This window comes from Sus scrofa, chromosome 8 (genome assembly GCF_054392235.1).
Source record: "Sus scrofa isolate SSC_HxYL_T2T_F1_AM1 chromosome 8, Sscrofa_HxYL_maternal_Yorkshire_Landrace_v2.0, whole genome shotgun sequence".
NCBI classification, from domain to species: Eukaryota; Metazoa; Chordata; class Mammalia; order Artiodactyla; family Suidae; genus Sus; species Sus scrofa.
The window spans coordinates 5,958,478-5,977,424 of NC_139390.1; the positions used below are offsets into that span (position 1 = coordinate 5,958,478).

Below are 18,947 nucleotides of genomic sequence, written 5' to 3' on the forward strand. Positions count from 1 at the left end.
GCTAGAATCTTCCCAGGTGCTGGCTTGGGTTGGGCCTGGGTCAAATTAAACTCACAGATCACGAGAAACCTTATGGGCTTCAGTGAGGGAATAGCTTTGTCCCTGTCTTAGGTGCCAACATTTTATAGTCCCCGACACACACACACACACCGCAGTCAGAATTCCACACAGGGAGCTGCAGGGTGGACCCCCTCCCCCTCGAAGGCTCTATCAACTACGGACAGAGAGGAGGGGGGTCCGACACCGCAGTGGACAGTCACTGCTTGCTCGCTCTGTCATGCTGTCCTGGGTTTTGACTGGTGTGGGTCTTTTGTGTGGGTGTCCAGGCCACAGGGGGCCCCTGTGAAAGGCACACACAGCCCGCCGGTCAGCAGCTGACAGATGAAGGAAATGAAACGGCAGGTCTTTGGCCGGAGAAGAGAGCCCACGGAGGGAGGGGCCCTCCAGTGCAGGGGGCGGGGCCAGGAGACTGTGGGCAGAGTATCCACAGGGCTCCCCGCCCTCCAGGGGGAGCAGAACAAGCGCTCACACCCACTCAGGGAGGGAAAAGCCCAGGGGGGGCCCCATATGCAGGCAGCACCAGGTTCCCAGGGCTGCAGAAACAAATTACCCCACACCAGGGGGCCTCAAACAACAGATATGGGAGTTCCCATTGTGGCTCGGGAGGTTAAGAACCTGACATGTTTGTGAGGATGAGGGTTCAATCCCTGGCCTCGCTCAGTGGGTTAAGGATCCAGCGTTGCCATGACCTGCGGTGTAGGTCACAGAGGTGGCTCAGATCTGGCGATGCTGTGGCTGTGGCCTAGGCTGGCAGCTACAGCTCCAATTCAACCCCCGGCCCATGTGCTGCAGGTGCCGTCATAAAAGAAACAAATAAAGGACAATAACAGAAATGTATTGCCTCACAGCTCTGGAGACCAGAGTCCAAGATCAAGATGCCAGGCGGGCCACACTCCCTGCAGAGGCTGTAGGGAGAATCCCTTCCTGCCCCTACCAGCATCTGGTGGCCCCAAGCGTGGCTGGACTTGTGGCTGCAACCCCCCAGTCTCCGCCTCTGCTGTCACCTTGCCCCCTCCTCTCCTCTGTGGCTCAGGGCACTTGTCATTGGGTTTCGGGGCCACCGGGACCATCGGGGATACTGTTCTCTCAAAGTCCTGACCACATCACGGGCCCTGGGAGGCAATGCTCACAGGCTGCCAGGGTGTTCAGGCTTCTTTGGGGGCCACCACTGAGCCCACTGCAAGTGTCGCACCTGGAAGGGTGCGGTGATGTGGGGAACTCGGGGTTGCAGGTGGTTCTGGGAGGGGTGGGGTCTTGGCTAGAGGTGAGGTTAGGTTGTGGAGGCTGTGGTCACAGAACTGGGGATGAGTGAAGAGGTGTTATCGACGGTGGGACATACCGAGGTGAGGTGCTTTTACAGAGTGAAACCTGTGTGAAACATGCAGTGGTCTCCCCTTGAACCTCAGTTCATCCTAGCACCAGCCGTCTACAACTCCTAGCGCCTGGCAGGATTTTTTTTTTTTTTTTTTTTTTTTTTTTGCTTTTTAGGGCTACACCCACGGCATATGAAGTTTTCCAGGCTAGGGGTCAAATTGGAGCTACAGCTGCCAGCCACAGCCACAGCCACGCAGGATCTGATCCGTGTCTGCAAACTACACCACAGCTCTCAGCAACATCAGATCCTTAACCCATGGAGCGAGGCCAGGGATCGAACCTGTGTCCTCATGGATGCTAGTCGGGTTCGTGAACTGCTGAGCCATGACATAACTCCCTATTATTTTATTTATTCATTTATTTTTGCTATTTCTTGGGCTGCTCCCGCGGCATATGGAGGTTTCCAGGCTGGGGGTCAAATCAGAGCTGTAGCTACCAGCCTACGCCAGAGCCACAGCAACGCAGGATCCGAGCCCCATCTGCAACCTACACCACAGCTCACAGCAACGCCGGATCCTTAACCCACTGAGCAAGGCCAGGGATTGAACCCACAACCTCATGGTTCCTAGTCGGATTCGTTAACCACTGAGCCACGATGGGAACTCCCCTATTATTGTGTTTAAAAAGCAACAAAACAGTGCCTGCTTTGGCTCCTTATGGCTTTGACCTCTGATTCGGTGCCCTGTGGTCTCTGTTCTTGGCAGCATAGGCTGCTCACGGGTGTAGGATTACTGCTCAGGGGGACTAAGAAAGCTCTTCCCCAGGTTCTGATGAGCCTCTTTGCAGCTCTGGGAAGTCAATGCCCAGTCTCAGGCCACAGAGGGCAGAGGGCAGTGCTGCAGCTCGTGGCAACACCGGATCCTTAACCCAGTGAGCGGGGCCAGGGATCAAATCTTCATCTTCGTGGATACTAGTCAGGTTCATTTCCTTGAGCCGCAACTCCCATCCTCGCATATTACATTCATGGCAGATTCAGACATTTACATGTCAGGTCTGTAAAGCCAAGTTCAAGGGTGTAGTGAGAAAGTTCATGGTCTAATTCACGCTGCAGGCGGGGAAAACTGTAGGATCATTGAGGCGCTCTTCCTAGGTTTAACCCTTTTGCAAATGCTCGTTTCTCGAAAAATCAAACATTTTAAAAGGCATGACAGAGACAAAATCATAAACAGTGATTTTTACGATTTCAGTGTTTCATCACCTTTGTTCTCCCCAGCCGTCAGCACGTAGTAGGGCTTCAGTAAATGGTTAAGAAATGAACGAGTGATATTTTTGGTTTTTTGTACCGAGTACACGGGATTATGGGGCTCCAAGTCATTTGGTGACTTATGTCTTTTAAAATATTTTGTTTTGTTTTTTTTTTTTTTTTTGGCTGTACCCTCGGCAGGCAGACATTCCCAGACCAGGGATTGAACCCGAGCCACAGGATTGATAAGACCAAACCCTTTACGCCTAGGCCACCAGGGAACTCTCACCTCTTATGTTTTTAAACAGAACTGTGTGTCCTTGTTCTGCATTTTAGGAGTCTTGGGGGTGGGGGGAGTTTGGTGGTTTGCTGTCACCTGTATACTCTTAAACCACTCCACAGTTCCTGATTTTCCCCACATGTTCCTAAGATCAACCTAGCTTTGGCTGTGAGGCCCTTGACCTTGGCAGGGGGTGCAGGGTTGGGGGCTTTGAGCGAGCAAGAAACGGCTGCGGGGCCCTGGCGAGCAGCCCTCCCCAGACCTCGGTGTCTTCATCTGCAAAGTGACAAGAGTAATGACAAAGGTTTCCTTATTTCAAGTCCAAGATTTGGGAAATAAGATGATTTTTAAAATGTGGGTCCCATTTCTGGATGTGAGATCAGAGCACTGCAACTTTGGGTGATTGAGAGGCATCAAGTCAGCAAAAAGTGGTTTGTTTTTTTTTTTCCATTGGGTGATTGCCTTCCAGACACTGGTAGCTCCACGCTCCTACGATGTAGTGCCCAACCCAGGCTGCTTTCAAATGTTCGAACCTGTCCGCCTCTCAAATCAAGGACATCAGAGTAGAAAAATATTGAGGACAAGCAATGCCACTGTCTAGCAGAAGGAACTTGAAAGGACATCTGGTGACCTCAAGGTTTTCTGTGTCAGCAGGGAGGGAGGGGGGAAGAAGAAGGAGCAGCACCTCTGCCCCCACCCAGGCTGGTCAGACCCCTGTCCGGGAGGGGAGCACATGCAGTTCCGAGGAGCATCCAGTAGTTACCCCTTACTGGGGCGGGGGGGAGCAGATTCAGAAGGTACATCCCCACGTCTGGGGAGGACGTGCACGTCAAGTGACCATGAACCTTAGGATCTAGGCTTTTTCAGAGGTTGAACAATCCTCTAGTTCCATGCCTCGTTTTGCATTTTACAGCCAGAGAAACTGAGGCTGGCAGGGGAATGGGGTGCCTTGTCACCAGCCAGTCACCGGAGAAGTAGAACCTGTCCCTGGGGCTTCTGGCCCTTCTTCCCCCCAAGAGCCGTGGCAGCGAACTCACAGGCCAGGTGGACTCCCCCCCTCACACTCTGCCTCCCAGGCAACCCCCCTGTGCTGGGGGCACCGATGGCGCTGGCCTGGCCCCCACCCCCACCCCCACCCCCACCCTTTGTCCTGCAGCCCCGCTCCCACTGTTCCACCCCCGCCCAGGTCTGCAGAGACCATGGCTTACTTCGGCACCTTCCGGACGATGGGGTCCTGCTTCCCTGGCCCTCTCAGGCTGGCCCTCTCCCTCAAAGGTCCCTAGGGAGCCCTGTCCCCTCTCCTTGCCTTCCTGCTGGCCCAGGAATAGTCATAGCTCCCCCACTGCCACTTCAGCTGCTGGACCGCCTTTCCCGAGCCCACATCCTGGCCACACCTTTGCAAACAACCCCTCCTCAAATGACCCCATAGTTTGGCAGGCTACCTGCCACGTGTCAGCATCTTGGCCGTTGAAACAGAGAAGGGAGAACGTTTGCGCTACTGCCTGGACCTTCCCTGGAGCCTCCAGGAAGACACCTGCCCAGACCCTCCTCCTGGGTGGAGAACCAGTCAAGGAGGATGAAACACTTTCTCTGCCATTATCTTTTTTCTTTTTCTTTTGAGCTGCATAAAAATTCAGAAGTGGTCGGGGCAGGTATGGTTATACCCATTTTATAGATAATAACAGGTAGGAGCAGCTGTATTAACAGCAGTGTTAGCAGTATTAACAGCAGCTGTATTAACAGCAGTGAAAGCTGACAAGTGCTCTCTAGGCACTTGTCAATCCCCTTAAACCACCGCCTGAGGTTCTATTGTTCCATCTCTCAGATGAGACCACTGAGGCAGAGATCAGCTGTGGTCGTTAAGGCGATGCGGAAGGTAGGTTGGCAGAAGAACATCAGGACACTAAACAAAAACCTACTTAAGAAGTTCCGATTGTGGCTCAGTGGGTTAAGAACCTGAGTATCCACGAGGATGCGGGTTCGATCCCTGGCCTCGCTCAGTAGGTTAAGGATCTGGCATTGCCATGAGCTGTAGGGTAGGTCGCAGACTCAGCTCAGATCCCCCGTTGCTGTGGCTGTGGTGTAGGCTGGTAGCTGCAGCTCTGATTCGACCCCTAGCCTGGGAACTTCCGTATGCCACGACTACAGCCCTAAACAAACAAACAAACAAACAAACAAAACCCCAAACCTACTCAAAGCGTCAACTCTCGACCAAACGGCAGCCCCCACTCCCCTGCTCCAAGCCCCGCCCTGCTGGATGCGCTGGTATCTTCCTCTGCTTTTCCTCCTTCGTCCAAGTTCCACTTGGGACCTGAAACGGGAAGGGAAATGCCCTAAATCTGAATACTTCCACTGCCCGTTACTCCCTCTCCTCCCTGGAAACCATCACTGGCAACATGGCCTTGGGCAAGGCACCAACCACCTGGGCCTCAGTTTCCCCTTCCATAAAACGAGGGGGTGGGCTAGAATGAGAATTCCGGAGTTCCCGTCGTGGCGCAGTGGTTATCGAACCCGACTAGGAACCATGAGGTTACGGGTTCAATCCCTGGCCTTGCTCAGTGGGTTAAGAATCTGGCGTTGCTGTGAGCTGTGGTGTAGGTTGCAGATTCGGCTCGGATCCCACGTTGCTGTGGCTGTGGCGTAGGCCGGTGGCTACAGCTCTGATTCGACCCCTAGCCTGGGAACCTCCATATGCCGTGAGAGTGGCCCAAGAAATGGCAAAAAGACAAAAAAAAGAAAAGAAAATATAAAAAAAAAAAAAGGAAGAATTTAATTCCCCTTCTGCTTCAAAGCCACCACCCCTGCAATTTAGTCCACTCTCCCCACGGCAAGAATGTCCCAGGATCCCTGAGAAGCCCACTTATCCAGGACACGCTGAGGTCAAGCGAGGCATCGCACACCCCCCGGGGGAAGAAAGTACCAGGGCCACGTCATTTCATCCAGCCACCCCCCTGCTCGGTGCCTAAGCAACCCAGCATCACCCAGCACCAGCTAAGGACCAGGTTTCCAGCCCGTGGCAATAGCTGGTATTGAATTATTTAGCTGGGGAATGATTATAGAAGCGCTCTGCCAAAGTAAAGACCCACAGAAAGGCCAAATCCTAATCACACCGTACGCTGGAATTAATTACTGAATTTTTAAAGCCCACAGATGGACGAGTGCAAGGCATTCCACGGTCTGTGGAGCCAGGGTCCCTGAGAGAGTGTCTAAAATTCACAGCATTCCCGGGGTGTGCAGGCAAATCCGCAGCCCAGGGCTGAACTGCATTGCAGGCAGCTCGGCTATGACCTAATGGAGCTGCTCTGTCCGGAACACCTCCCTTTCCGAGGCTGGGGCCGGGCTGTGGGTATTCCCAGCCCGGCGAAATTAGCACATGGCTGGGCAGCAGGCCCTGAGCCGACCCAGGACCTCTGGCCGTGGCGTGATTTTCTTTTTCACATCCGTAATTTATAACCTTTTCTCTGTCCGGCAGGCGCCTCTGTTTCTCTAGTCCAGCTGGGGGTTGGGGGTGGGTTTTCCCAAAGATTGAAATTTTTCCTCTCTGAGGTCTAATTTGCCTCATTTGGGACCACAGTTATTCTAATATGCAAGGCATGTAACAGGATGTGAAAAAGAATCCCTCCTTGAAGAAAGGGGGTCCTTCTGCAGGAGCTGGACTGGGGGTGCAGGGCGGGGAGCCCTCCCGCACTGAGGCTCTCAGGAGTGGTTAATGCTTATTTATTGACATCTCTGTGGCCTCTGTCCCAATCAGGGGGCTGCGGTGACCAGCCTCTCCATCCACCCCATTACCCCTGTCCAATGTGCTCTGAGCAAGATATCCAAATTGCCAAATGTATTAGAATAACATCAATTAAAGGAGAAAGGGGGCTGTCGTGGGTTGAATAGTGTTCCCTAAAAATTCACGTCTAGGAGTTCCTGCTATGGTGCAGCCGGTTAAGGACCCAGCATTGCTGCAGCTGTGGTGTCAATCACGGCTACAGCTCAGATTTGATCCCTGGACCAGGAACTTCCATATACCAAGGATGCTGCGGGGGGCGGGGGGGGGGGGAGAATCACACCCACCTGGAACCTCAGAATGTGCTCTTACCTGGAAATGGGGTCTTTGCCGGTGTAGCTGGTTGAGGATCTTTAGACGAAATCACCCTGGATTTAGGATGGACCCCAAATCCAATGACTGGGGTCCTTACAAGATGAGGAGAGGACACAGGGTGACACACAGAAGAGGCCAGGTGACAACGGAGGCCACAGCACAGAGATGCAGCAGAGGGTTGCCACCAGCCCCAGAATCTAGGAGACAGGCCAGCAGCAGAGCCCCAGCAACCCCCACGCCCACCCCCGGAACCTTCAGAGGGAACACACTCAGCCAACAACTTGGTTTTGAACTTCTGGCCTCCAGAACCTGGAGTGAGTGCACGTCTGTGGTTTGCAGCCCCCTGGTGTGTGGCCAGTTGTTACAACAGTCCTAGGAGATTCACCCAGACTCTCTTCAACCCAAATAGTGCTTCTACACTTTACGTCTTAACCTCATGCCTATTACTGCATCACATGCATTTTTAAAAGAGCCCTTCAGCGCTTTCAAAGCATTTCGCAAGCGCAGAGAGGGGAGGTGCGAGTACCTGCTCCGGGCGGCGCTCTTTGCCTGGTGGTGGTCACGGAAGCAAGCAAGCGTGCTAACCCTCATCCAGGGCCCTACCCACAACGTGCTGCTTCCTCCCTGCACTTTGGGGTTTAGAGTTGGGAACCTGCGCTTCCGAGCTGGAGCAGGACCTGGAGAGCGTTAGCCCAAGGTTCTGATGCTGACAGGGAGGTCCCCGGCTCAACGGCACCAGCCTCATTTGGGACAGAGAGACCTGCGACTTCTCAGGCTCCACCCCCGGCACTGCTGGGTCAGAAACTCTGGTTTAACAAGCCCTACAGGTGACTCCCACGTGAACTTGAGTTTCAGCATCATTGGTTCCAGGTTTACAAAGTGGAATTCTACATGCTGGGCATGGTTAGATATGCAGATAGGTTTTACTTGTTTGCACTTTAATAAATTGCTTTCATTGGAAATACTGCAGGAGTTCCCGTTGTGGCACAGATGAAACAAATCTGACTAGTACCCATGAGGATGTGGGTTCGATCCCTGACCTCTCTCAGTGGCTCAGGGATCCCGCATTGCTATGGCTGTGGTGCAGGCCAGCAGCTGCAACTCCGATTCAACCTTTAGCTTGGGAACTTCCATATGCTGTGGGTGAGACCCTGAAAAGCAAAGGAAAAAAAAATTGCAAAACCAGGAGGTTACACAAAACGTCTAGATTTCCTGCTTCGTTTTGGAAAATTGAAGGCGCTGACAACAGAGACCTTCCTACATGGCAAAAATCAGCTGCGTGGGGGTAACGGCTGCCCATCCCCCCACGCCCCATCCGCCTTACGCCTTGGCTACCTCACCCGCTTGCCCCTGTAAGCACTTGAGTTCGAGACCCTAACCCAGCGCTTCATCTTGCAGGTGGGGAGACTGAGGGACAGACAAGGGAATGAACACGTTCTGGCATGTTCGCCAGGTGATACGGGCAGCTCAGAAGGCTTTGCAGGTACTTGAGGCAAACACAGAGATTCAGCAGGGGCACCTGGGAAGACGGCGCCCCTAAGGCAGAAGGCCTAAAATTGGAAACCAGCCGAGGTACTGTGGGCCGCACGGGAGAAGGTGAGGGTGAAATGGGAGCAGGGTGGAGGAGAAGGAGCAGAGGGAGATACAGATGCTCGGGACGGTCACATCAACCCCGACAATTACAAGTGTTGGTGAGGATATGAAGAGACTGGGATGCCCCCGCACTGCTGATGGGAGCGTGACACGGTGCAGCCACCGTGGACAAGCACGGCGGCTCCTCGAAGAATTAAACGTGGAATGACCACATGGGGAGTTCCCACTGCGGCTCAGCAGGTTATGACCCCGACTCGTATCCCTGAGGACGTGGGTTCGATCCCTGGCCTCGCTCCTCCAGCGTTGCCGTGAGCTGCGGTGCAGGTTGCAGACGAAGCTGGGATCTGGTGTTGCTGTGGCTGTGGTGTAGGCGGGCAGCTGCAGCTCTCATTTGACCCCTAGCCCAGGAACTTCTGTATGCTGAGGGCACGGCCCTAAAAAAATAGAAGAAAAAAAAAACGAATGACCATATGTTCATACGTTCCAACACTCTAAGACCCCAGCCCCCTCCCCAGGTTAAGACTCCCCACCCCCCTACCCACAGGCACCACAGCAAAGCACCCCAGCCTGGGGCTTGAACAACAGATACTAAGTCCTCACGGTCCCAGAGGCTGAAGTCGAGGTGTGGGCACTGAGGCCTCTGTCCTTGGCCTCGTGGGCGTCCACCGTCTCCCCGTGTCCTCACGTGGCCGCCCGTGCGTGTCCGTGTTCTCATCTCCTTATAAGGACACTGGTCAGACTGCTTCAGGGCCACCCCAGTGACCTCATGTCACCTTAGTCCCCTCTTTGAAGGGTTTTTCTCCAAATGCATCCCATCCTGAGGTGCTGGGGATCAGCCCCCCAATGCCTGAAATATAAGGGACCGACTTCCGCCCCCAGCGCTCCCAGGGAGGCAGGTGTCAGAAAACAGCGTGGACTGGAAAGCTAGCCCGGCTGGGGCTCAGACCTGGATTTGGTCACTTTCCAGCTGGGATAAGTCTTGTCCCCTTTCAGAGCCCCGGTTCCCTCCTCTGAACTTGATGGGCTTCACAAGTGTCCAGTACGAATGATGCTTTTGGGTTTCTGCAATGAACGGTACCCAGCACGCAGCCCGTGCTCCATAAATAACACTAAATTCCTGGCTCCCGGGGGCGGAGGCCAGTCCTAGTGGGGGGCTTTGGAGGTGCCCATCCATCCCCCTGGCCATGGGAGTGAGGAGGCCCCCTCACTGACTGCACGTGACTTGTGAAAAAACCTGAGACTGACCAAGGTGGGGTCCCTGCTCAAGGTCACATGGCTGGGAGACGGGGGCCGGGAGCTGGGCTGGGTCTGTGTCGCAGGCATGGCTGTGCCCTGAGAGGGGAGAAACGGGGGCTCATCTGTTCACCCCCTCACCACGCCCAGCAAGGCCCTTCCTAGAATGTATTCTCCATCAGCGATGCTTCAGTTGCATCCAAGTGCCTTGAAACAGGCAAGAAACAGGGCGGGGAGAAGGAGGGCTGTGGCGTGGATTTTGCTCTCTGGGTCATCTTCTGAAGAATGTCTTGACACATCTCACAAGGCCCCTCGAATGTGAAAGGAAAATATTTCCCCAACCAAAGAGGCATCATCCGCGTGAAATGGGAGCCCAAGCTGCGAGCAGCGGACCTGCCCTTTCCCGCATGAGGAAGGAGAAGAGATTTATAAACGATACCGCTAATTGTGGTTTTTCTACAAGATTAATTTTATTGTCCCATTAACTGCTCCTTCTGAAGCCATTCAGGGGTGGATTATGTCTTAGCTTTCATTTCCGGAGCTTTCGTTAATAATTAGGTCACCTTTTAGCCGGGAGCCCTGGCTGGCCGGGGCCAGGGAGACTTCTGCTGGAAGGGAACCCCTTAGCATGTCACAGTGTTCTCACTGCCAATGTCAGGTCGCCCCAGGCCAGAACGCTGTGCTTCCTCCATCATCTGGTATTAGGAGTGAGGGGACAGGAATTTGGGGCTTTGCTGGATGGCAGACACTGTGCCCGGGGCACTTTTTCTCGTGAAACCTCACAGCAGCCTGGCAGGTCAGCACTGTTGGCCATGACACAGGACAGGAGCCGAGGGTCACCTAACGCAGATCCAACTGAGGACACTTGCCCCAAAGCCGGTGCTGTCCCCACCTCGTCATACAGGCACCCCTCCCTCCAGAGTTTAGAGAGTCAGAGGATTGAGTTTCACTCTCCTGAGACCGAAAAGCTAAACCAGCTGGAAATATTTCTAACAAGGTGCCTTGAACACACTGACACTGGTTCATTGGTTTTTTGTTTTTTATTTTTTATTTTTTTTTTTGGTTGGTAAAAGATGGGGCAGGTGGTGGGAGGTCTGGAGGTCAGAATACATTACATCACAATTGACTAAGGACCAGCTGAGGGCCAGACACGACCTAATCTTAACCTTGACATAATCATGACAAGGTAAATCATACTTTCTTCTATTGTCTTTTTTAGGGCCGTACCTGTGGCCTATGCAACTTCCCAGGCTAGAGGTCCAATCAGAGCTGCAACTGCCGGGCTGCACCACAGCCACAGCTACACTGGATCTGAGCGGTATCTGCAACCTACACCGCAGCTTGTGGCAACACCAGATCCTTAACCCACTGAGCGAGGCCAGGGATCGAACCTGCATCCTCAGGGACCATGGTGTCGGGTACTTAACACACTGACCCACAACGGAAACTCCTTCTATTTTCCAGAAGCAGTAACACAGGTTATTACTGAATGACTGACCCATTGATTGGAACCCAAACATGCACGTTGAACATGCAGGATGTTTGTGATTTTTCAGTGATAAGTGACCCTGCAATGTTTGAGCAGGTACAAGTCTCTGTGCACGACTGTGATATTAACTGTCAATATAGGAATTCCTGTATTGATGTTTTTGGTCTACTGTCTAATAGGGAAGCTGGAAGCTAAGTGGTTGGTTTTGCAGACTCCCTTGCAGATAGAGAGGCCAAGACATCCAGTCCTGACCAACGAGTACCACATGCGGCCTTCCAGGAGTGTCCATGGAAAGCTTTTGTTTTCCTGCTGAAGCGGGACATACAGGCTGGCAGTACTCTTCATCCTTCTTCCTGCCTTGAATGTGAAAATGATGTATGGAGCCTCAGCAGCCTTCTTCCGTCCATGAGGCACCAACTCTGAGACTGGAAACCAACCCTCAAAGGTCCTCTCTGAAATGGCTACACTGCACCAGCAACCAAGCACTCCTTGTTGTCCTTAAAAAGCAAAGCCTAGTTTGCTGAAGCCCTGTTGGGGCAGGATTTCTGTTCCTTGAAGGGAGCATATTCCTGACTCACCACGTTCAGGCAGGTTGGACATACCAGACTGGGCTTTTCCTGACACCCGTTCTCCACTTCTTCTGTTTTCTCAAGGCAGGTGTCTGCTCCGAGTCAAAACATGTTGTCTCACCTCCCTTGCAGTGAAGCGTGGCCCAGTGAGAAAATTCTGGCAAGAAGGAAAAGGGCAGAAATGTTGTGTGGCCGGCCACCCTCCGTAAAGGACAGTCTGTGCCCACTCCTTGCCTCTGAAGCCTTGGTCCCTCTCTCCTTCCTGCCACCTGCTATGTCAGGGAGCTGGAAGGAGCTGGGGCCCCAAGGCCCACACAGCTGACCCCCCACCAGTCCCAGGCTCACTTGCCTTCAGACTCTAGAACCAGTTCTCTTCTGAGCCACTGTTAGGTGGGCTTTCCTGTCACAGTCAGACCTGATTCCAGCTGTATTAGTTTCCTGTGGTTTCTGTAACAAGTTACCATAAACTTAGCGGCTTGAAACGATCCAAACCTGCTCTCTTAGGGTTTTGGAAATCAGAAGTCTGAAATCAGCTCCCCTGGGTAAAGTCAAGGTGTTGGCAGAGCCAGTTCCTTCTGGAATCTCTAGAGGAGAATTGGCTTCCTTGCCTTTTTCATCTTCTGGTGGCCTCGTATGTTCCGCAGTTTATGGCCCCTTCCTCCATCGTCAAAGAGCATCCCTCTAACATCGGCTTCGGTCATCACATGGTCCTCCCCCAGCCCTGACTCCTCCCCCCGTCTCTCACAAAGACCCTGGTGGTTACAGGTGACCACCTGGATACTCCAGGATGGTTGCCCATCTCAAGACTCTTGATCACGTCCTCAAAGTCCCTTTTCTCATAGATGGTGACGTTCACAGGTTCCGAGACTGGGATATGGACGTACTGGGAAGGATATTACTCAGCCCACCACACCATTACAGACTGGATGCTGTCTGTGCCCCCGCCCCAAATTCATGTGTTAAAGCTCCTGCCCCCAATGTGACTGTATTTGGAGACAGGGCCTGGGAGGAGGGGATAAGGTTGAAATGAGGTCATAAGAGGCAGGGGCCTCATCCGATAGGACTGGTGCCCTTGTAAGAAGAAGGGACCTCAGGGAGCTCTCTCTGTCCCTCGTGTGAGGACACAGTGGGAAGGTGGCCACCTGCCAGGTAGGACGAGAGCTGCCCCAGAAGCCGATCTTGCCAGACCTTGATCTGAGACATCTGACCTCCAGAACTGGGAGAAATGAATTTGAATTGTTTAGGCCACCCAGTTTACAGTATTTTCTTAGGACAGACCAAGCAAACTAATACACTCACCAACGAAACCGTTCTGTCGCTTATGGTCACGAGGCTGGCAGGAGGGGCAAATGTGGTGAAGCAGGAGACAGATGGGTCCCAGGCTGAGCCGCTGTCATCTGTTCCCTGTGGACAGGTGACTTCAACCTAAAAGCTGACCCTGCTTGGATAAAAGATAGGGACCATCCATTTCTCATTCTGAAGGTCAAGGACACCTCAGGAACCCCACACTCGCAGAGAGGTTCCTGGGGATCAGAGGAAGGAGGGGCGCAGACCACAGCACATCCTGTCCACTTCCCAGAGACCCTGGTGCTCAAGTCCAGACTGAGGGCAGGGCCTGGAGTCAGCCCCCCCCCCCGCCAGACGGAGCAAGACGATTGGCCGGAGGAGGCCGGAAGGACCGCCCCACAGGCGTGGTTTAAAGGCCCTCCGGGGGGCTGCTCTCTTCATCTCCGTGTCTCAGTCTCTCTTTCCCTTTCCACCTCCTCACCCCCGCTGCCTGTGCCTGTATTTTTTTTCCACCCCATCCTGTCTTCTCTCTTTAAATATTTATTTGCCTCCCTACCCTCAGTCTCTTTGCCAAGTGGACAAATTTCTGGGGACGTAGGTACATCAAGCAGTTAGGATTCAGCGTTCTCGAACTCGACAGCCACCCGAGAACAGTGGGTCTTATTCCACAGCCCACACCCCCATGGAGAGCCTCCGACTGCAGCCAGGCTGCAGGTGCAGGTAGCATCCTGATGAGCTCGGAGGTCTGGGCCCGCCTCTGTGTTTCAGAGATTCAGCTGCAATGTTATTCCGTCAAAGATGGGAAGATGACACTGCAGCGGGGGAGTTTAATAGAGGGGTCTGAGGAACGGGGGTATCCCTCCATGGCTGAAGAGCTACACTGAATGCCCTAAAATCCGTAAATGAGGCCTGCAGTGCGTGGAGTCAGCTGAGATTAAGTCGCGCTGCAGAAACAAGTGACCCGAAAATCCCAGCAGCAACAATAGCGACGCTCCTGTCTGTGTCCACCGGGGGTCGCTGCAATCCTACCGCGCAGGCTTTCTGTCCGGGTTGGAAAGATCCCCGCAGGTCTGAGGAGGAGGGGCCAGCGCGGGGGTGGGAGGGGAAGGGGTGGAGGGACAGAGCCAAAAGGCACAGAGCGTGGGAGACTCTGCCTTCCAGCGATCACAGTGCAGCCTCCTCCGTGCGTGCGAGGGACTGAGACCCCAGGGGCGCAGGGGGTGGGGGGTGGGAGGCGGAGGGAGAGAGAAGGGCTGGAAGAACTTGGCTCTCCTCGAAAGGACTCAGCTTACTGGCAGAGAACTTTTTGGGGTTCACCCAACGGCAGGGAGGGATACTGATGCATCTGCCCCTCACCTCATCGGATTGTCTTTTCTGATTCACAAAGTTCGGAAGGGAGGGCTGCTGGGCGGAAAACAGAGAAGACCTTCACAATATTAAATATTAAAGAAGGCCACCCCCCCTCCACACACACCCTTTAGTCTTGGTACTAAGATGCTGGGGGTGGAGCAGCCATTTCTCTTCTTTGTAAAGAGTGGGCCTGGGGGAGGCCCATGAAAATATTGGGGAGGCCCCAAGGATGTCACCAAACAGCCACAGCCAAGGGCTCTGCTAGGTCACGAGAAAGGAAAACTGAGCCCCACAGAGCGCTGGGGCCTGGGGAGCCCTGGGGCCGGGGGAGCCCTGGCAGGACCTCTGGGGCCCTGGGAGGCTGTGTCTAGTCCATAGAGTCCGGCTCCCACAGCCCAGGGGTCGGGGGTGGGGGGTTCTCCAGCCCTGTCGCCTGCCATCTCCCCCAGCATCCTCCACTGCAGGCTGCCGTCCCCCCAGGGGGCGCTGACCGTCCCAGGTCCCCCACAATTCTGTGCTCTTGACAGACTGGTCCCTTGGTTCTTCCTGAATAACCACTTGGCTGGGCTCAAGTGTTTCCTTTTGACCATGCCCACGCCCACCCCACACCCCAGGCCCGCAGGGAGTTAGCTGTACCCTCCTCGATGGTACCCCCGTTAGAGTAGGTGCCCGTTATGATGAGGGCAACCACATCTTTCACCCCTGGAATTCCGTCAGCCCTGCTCCCCTGGCAGCTGTACAAACACCACCACCAATTGAATTAAATTGGATTAAAATGAAGCCTATCGAATAGAAATGAAACTAATTAGAACAGGTTCTAAATGGATGCACTATGGGTATATGTCGTTAGTACAAGCTGACCCTCCAAAAAATGTCCATGTCCCATCTAACCCCCAGGACCTGGGAATGTGTCCTTATTTGGAAAAAGGGACTGCAGATAGGATTGTCTGGTGGGCGCTACATCCAATGACAGCCTCCTTTTACAAGACACACAGGGATTTCCCTTGCGGCCGCAGGTTAAGAATCTGCCATTGTCACTGCAGTACCTTGTATCCCTGCTGTGATGCAGGTTTGATACCTGACCTGGGAACTTTCATATGCTGCAGGATCCGCTGGGAAAAAAAGGGAGAGAGAGAGACACTCAGAGGAGAGACAGGGACAAGGCCATGTGGTTGGAGGCAGAGACAAGTGAAGCAGCCACAACAAAGGAGCCCTGAGCCTTTCTTTGGAGGCAGCTAGTCCTTGAGAGACGCTGTGACTTTGGACTCCTGGCCCTGAAACTATGAGGCAATAAACTCTGTTGTTTTAAGCCACCCAGTTTGTGGTCATTTGCTACAGCAGCCCCAGGCAAATGAAGACGGGTGTTGTAGAAAGGACGTGAGATATCTGGATTCAGACACCACCAGCTCTGCCCCTTGCTGTCTCGGCCAGACTCCTTAAGCATTTAGTCTTGGTGCCCCCGTGTATTGATCCAGTCTCCTAGTCCTGACAGTTATTCCAAGGAGTAAATTCATCCGGAATGGCTTGGTCAGCCATGCTCTGTAATCACTACTCAACAAATGTCCAGGAGTTCCCGTCATGGCGCAGCGGAAATGAACCTGACTAGTACCCATGAGGATGCAGGTTCGATGCCTGGCCTTGCTCAGTGGGTTAAGGATCCAGCATTGCCGTGAGCTGCAGTGTGGGTTGCAGATGCAGCTTGGATCTGGCATGGCTGTGGCTATGGCATAGGCCCACAGCTGCAGCTCCAATTCGACCCCTAGCCTGGGAACTTCCATATGCTGCAGGTGCAGCCCTAAAAAAAAAAAAAAAAAGTTCAATGGGCCTTTATTATGAGCTGGTTTCAATGCTGGGATCTGGAGAGTCTGAGGAAGAAGTGACAATCCCTGCCCTTCAGGAATTCACAGCCTGGAGGAGGAAACAGGCTGCCAAAGGAACCATTAGAGTGTAAGAGCAGGTGAGAGCTGGGATGAGGATGGGGCATGAGAGACTGTGGGGGTGAAGGAGGGAAACTCCAACTCACTGGGGGACAGTCAGAGAAAGGGTCACAGAGGAGGTGGCCACTGACCTGGGTTTTGAAGGATGTGTAGGAGTTCACTAGGAGGAAATTGAAAAGATGTGGATTTGGGCTGAGGGCCGAGTATGAGCAAAGGCCCAGAAGAATGGAAGAGTTGGCTTGTGGTTGGCAGGGAGACGGGTGAGGCTGGGAAGACAGGTGAGCTGACTAGGAAGCACCTGGGCTTGGATTTATCCTGCCAGTGGGGAGCTGGGAAGGGTCTGTGGCAGGGGATAATTTCTGGGCAGCAAGCTCCCACCTCTGTCCCGGAGACAGTCCCCTTGCCAATTTGGGTTATTTCTCTTCCAGGGAGATGCAGACACCCCGAGGACATCCATCGTCACAAGTAACTCAAGTCCTTTCTCGCTGCACAGTTTTGTGCCCATTTGCGGTCCCTGCTGGATAGACCGCTGTGTCTCCTCTTTCACTTAGCACAGCACTCTTCTAAGTCAGGACAAACTCTGTAGCTGTTTTCCTATCAAGCTGCTATCCCATTGTTTACTTAATCAATCCCCTATGGTTAGACAGTCCAGCTATTTCCCATTGATTTTTTACCACGATTTTTTAAAAAATGCTGGAGTAACGTCTTTGTACAGAAATTTTGACCACATCTCTGATTCTTTTCTTAGGAGAGACATTTAGAAGTGGAATCACTGAATGCAATGGCATGACTTTTTTGGCCCATCCTCAGAAGCACTATCACTTTCTTTCTGAAAGGGGCCGTGGCACTGTACAAAAGTGACCGTTTCAACACATCATTGCCAGCATGGACCACTACCACCAAAACAGAAAAACTTCAACTAGTCTGAAGGACAACAAAGGGTATCCTGTGTCTGTTTATATTTGTTCAACCACCAGGGTGACACATTTCGAGGCTGGTGAACTGGTGACATTTCTTTCCGTGGGTGACATTTCTCCCCTTCTCCCACACCCCATCCCCTTTTCATACCCTTTTGCTTCTGACCGCTTGTAAGTCCAGCCACAGCCTGGGAGCTCCCAACCACAGGCGAGGCGAAAAGGCCTGGAGGGGAGATGCTAGAAAGGACAGCAAACCAAACCAGAGCAAAAGTCCCTGTTTTGCCAGGACGGAACTGCACAGCTGGTGCCACACGTGACAGAGCTCTGGGCACTGCGGGGGCTCCCCCAGCCTCTCCTGTCTTCTTGGTTTGTGCTACAGCCCAAGGCCAAGAGCAGCTGGTGGGCTTGTGCTGGCTGGCGAAGCATGGCCCCAAACTCCCATCTACCTGGATCCCCAGGAGGTGACCTTTCTGGCAAGAGGCTCTTTGCGATGTCATTACTTAGGATGAGATGATGCTGAGGGGGGGGGGCGGGGGAAGGCTCATCCAAATGACAGGTGTCCTTATGAGAAGAGGAGGCAGGACTCAGGCGCAGAGGAGAAGCCACGTGACAATGGCGGCAGGGGTCAGAGCCAAAGCCACAGGAGCCACCTGAAGCTGGAAGAGGCGGGGAAAGACCCTCTCTAGGAGCCATTGGACAGGGCATGGCCCTTCGACACCCTGACCTCAGACCCTCGGCCTGCAGCACTGTAAGAGAATACCATTCTGTTGTTTCAAGCCGGCCAGTGGTGGTAAATTGTTCCAGCAGCCGCAGGAAAGGAACAGGGGGCTGATGGCTGGGCAGGGCAGCAGCAGGGTGACAAGCCGGCTGTGGGCCAGGTCCCTGGGCGGCACTGGCTCTGTGCTCAGAGGTTGCGCCCGGGTCGATGGCCAGAAATCCTGGAGAGGACAGAGGGAACAGGGGCTCAGTCCCCACCCTGCCACCCAGAGTGACTGACTGACTGGTTGGGGAGCTTCCCCGCAACCTACACCACAGCTCACGGCAATGCTGGATCCTTAACCCACTGAGCAAGGCCAGGGATCGAACCCGAAACCTCATGGTTCTTGGTCGGATTCGTTAACCACTGCGCCATGATGGGAACTCGTCCCCCACCTTTTTTAAATTTTTTATTTTATTTTTTTCTTTTATATTTTAGAAAGATAAAAGTTTATTTGTATCTCTATAGTCTTCTTGGAGCAAAGCAGGTCTTAATAAGTAATGAAACAGGGGAACTGGCCTTGTCGATGTGCAGGGGCCAGGTGACACTCCCAGCAGTGTCCCCGAGGCCAGCAGTGTGCACACTGTTCTCCTTGGACTCCCTGGGGGCCTCGTGGAGCCCCTGAGGGTCCCTGGCCGGTGGGACATAGAGTGACGAGGGGATGAGGGGCCCCGCCCTCCGTAAATCACAGCTCTGTGGGTTGGGCTCCCGCGTGCCACGTGACGGCTTAACGACCCCATGGCCAAGACTCCAGGGGAAGCTGAGGCCACACAGCACCAACAGGTCAGCCACCAGGAAGCAGGGTCTCTCCCGAAAGCCAATACTCCC

General features: G+C 53.6%; 1 long non-coding RNA gene across 1 annotated transcript; it reads right to left on the reverse strand.

Annotated features, from left to right (window-relative positions):
- Positions 1 to 10,838: 10,838 nt before the first annotated feature.
- LOC110262054 (uncharacterized) lies at positions 10,839 to 18,300 on the reverse strand. Its single transcript, XR_014813611.1, has 5 exons — positions 18,123 to 18,300; positions 15,555 to 15,620; positions 14,515 to 14,562; positions 13,171 to 13,309; positions 10,839 to 12,028 (listed from the first exon to the last, which is right to left on the reverse strand). It is a non-coding gene; the product is annotated as an uncharacterized LOC110262054 (long non-coding RNA).
- Between the last annotated feature and the right edge of the window lie 647 nt (positions 18,301 to 18,947).